General features: G+C 34.5%; 1 non-coding gene across 1 annotated transcript; it reads left to right on the top strand.

Annotated features, from left to right (window-relative positions):
- Positions 1 to 1,191: 1,191 nt before the first annotated feature.
- On the top strand, positions 1,192 to 1,299 carry LOC112724311 (small nucleolar RNA R71). The gene has a single exon (XR_003163480.1). It is a non-coding gene; the product is annotated as a small nucleolar RNA R71 (small nucleolar RNA).
- Positions 1,300 to 2,912: the final 1,613 nt, after the last annotated feature.

Below are 2,912 nucleotides of genomic sequence, written 5' to 3' on the forward strand. Positions count from 1 at the left end.
TCCTGACCCCATGTCACACAGAGCCTTCTCAAAGGTCATGGTGCCTATGGTACAGGGTATTAAGAATTTGCCAGGATCCTTTTTCTTTTGAGGTAATTTCTGCCTATCCAATGCATTTAGTTCATTGGTGAGCAAGGGAGGTTCATCTTCCCAAGTCTCATTACCAAATAATTTGGCATTCAGCTTCATGATTGCACCAAGGTACTTAGCAACTTGCTCTTCAGTAATTTCTTTATCCTCTTCAGAGGAAGAATACTCATCATAGCTCATGAAGGGCAGAAGGAGGTTCAATAGAATCTCTATGGTCTCTAATTGAGCCTTAGATTCCTTTGGTTCCTCAAAGGGAAACTCCTTATTGGTCACTGGACGTCCCAGGAGGTCTTCCTCGCTAGGATTCACGTCCTTCCCCTCCCTTGTAGGTTCGGCCATGATGGTTAAATCAATGGCCTTGCACTCTTTCTTTGGATTTTCTTCTATATTGCTTGGGAGAGTACTAGGAGGAGTTTCGGTGACTCTTTTACTCAGCTGGCCCACTTGTGCCTCCAAATTTCTAATGGAGGACCTTGTTTCATTCATGAAACTTACAGTGGCCTTAGATAGATCAGAGACTATATTTGCTAAGATAGATGGATTCTGCTCAGAATTCTATGTCTGTTGCTGAGTGGATGATGGAAAAGGCTTGCTATTGCTAAACTTGTTTCTTCCACCATTATTAAAGCCTTGTTGAGGCTTTTGTTGATCCTTCCATGAGAAATTTGGAGGATTTCTCCATGAGGGATTATAGGTGTTTCCATAGGTTTCACCCATGTAATTCACCTCTGCTATTGCAGGGTTCTCAGGATCATAAGCTTCTTCTTCAAAAGATGCCTCTTTAGTACTGTTGGATGATTCCTTCAATCCATTCAGACTCTGAGAGATCATATTTACTTGCTGAGTTAATATTTTATTCTGAGCCAATATGGCATTCAGAGTAACAATTTCAAGAACTCCCTTCCTCTGAGGCGTCCCATTACTCACAGGATTCCTTTCAGAAGTGTACATGAACTGGTTATTTGCAACCATGTCAATGAGTTCTTGAGCTTTTGCAGATGTTTTCTTTAGGTGAATGGATCCACCTGCAGAATGGTCCAACGACATCTTTGATAATTCAGACAGACCATCATAGAATATGTCCAGGATGGTCCATTCTGAAAGCATGTCAGAAGGACACTTTTTGGTCAGTTCCTTGTATCTCTCCCAAGCTTCATAGAGGGATTCACCTTCCTTGTGTCTGAAGGTTTGAACATCCACTCTTAGCTTACTAAACTTTTGAGGAGGAAAGAACTTGGCTAAGAAAGCCGTGACCAGCTTATCCCAAGAGTTCGGGCTATCCTTAGATTGAGAATTCAACCATATTCTAGCTCTGTCTCTTACAGCAAACGGGAAAAGAATAAGCCTGTAGACCTCGGGATCAACCCCATTGGTCTTAACAGTATCACAGATCTGCAAGAATTCAGTTAAGAACTGAAAGGGATCTTCAGATGGAAGTCCATAAAACTTGCAATTCTATTGCATCAGAGAAACTAGTTGAGGTTTCAGCTCAAAATTGTTTGCTCCAATGGCAGGGATTGAGATGCTTCTTCCATGTAAATTGGAATTAGGTGCAGTAAAGTCACCAAGCATCTTCCTTGCATTGTTATTATTTTCGGCCATGTCTCCTTCTTTTTCAAAAATTTCTGTCAGATTTTCTCCAGAGAGTTGTGCTTTAGCTTCCCTTAACTTCCTCTTCAGAGTCCTTTCAGGTTCAGGATCAGCTTCAACAAGAATATTCTTATCCTTGTTCCTGCTCATATGAAAAAGAAGAAAATAGAAAAGAAAATATGGAATCCTCTATGTCACAGTATAGAGATTCCCTTTTGTGAGTAGAAGAAGAAAAGATTAGAAGAAGAAAAATTCGAACACCAAGGGGAAGAGAGGGTTCGAATTTTGAGATGAAGAGAAGTGTTAGTAAATAAATAAAATAATTAGAAAGAGATGAGGGGGAGAGAATTTTGAAAATTAAATAAATTAAAATGAAAGTATTTTTGTTTTTAATTTAAAATCAAAGTTAGAATTCGAAAATTAGAAAGAAAAATGAAATTAATTTAAATTGAAATTTAAAACAATTAGTTAATTAAAATTGAATTTTGAAAAAGAGGGATGTGATTTTCGAAAATTAGAGATAGAATTAGTTAGGTAGTTTTGAAAAAAGATAAGAATCAAACAAAAAGATAGGATTAGTTTGAAAAAGATTTGAAAATCAATTTTTGAAAAGATAAGAGGTTAGAAAAGAAGTTAGAAAGGATTTTGAAATTGATTTTGAAAAGATGTGATTGAAACTTATTTTGAAAAAGATTTTGAAAAAGAAATTTAAAAAGATTTGATTTTGAAATTAAAGTTGATTACTTGACTAACAAGAAACTAAAAGATATGATTTAAAATTTTAAAGATTGAACCTTTCTTACTAGGCAAGTAACAAACTTAAAATTTAAGAATCAATCACATTAAATGCTAATAAGATTTTCGAAAATTATGAAAGAAAAATGAGAAAGATTTTATTTTTGAAAAAGATTTGAAAAAGATAGAATTTTTAAATTGAAAATTTGATTTGACTTATAAAAAACAACTAGATTTTAAAAATTTTGAAAAAGTCAACTCAAATTTTCAAATTTGATGAGAAGAAAAAGGGAAAGATATTTTTTTAATTTTTGGATTTTTAATGATGAAAGAGAAAAACATCAAAAAGATTCAAAACATGAAAATTATGAATCAAAACATGTCATGCATGCAAGAACACTATGAATGTCAAGATGAACACCAAGAACACTTTGAATGTCAAAATGAACACCAAGAACTTATTTTTGAAAAGTTTTCAAGAAAAGAAAACATGCAAG

This window comes from Arachis hypogaea, chromosome 11, assembly GCF_003086295.3.
Source record: "Arachis hypogaea cultivar Tifrunner chromosome 11, arahy.Tifrunner.gnm2.J5K5, whole genome shotgun sequence".
In the NCBI taxonomy this organism is placed as follows: Eukaryota; Viridiplantae; Streptophyta; class Magnoliopsida; order Fabales; family Fabaceae; genus Arachis; species Arachis hypogaea.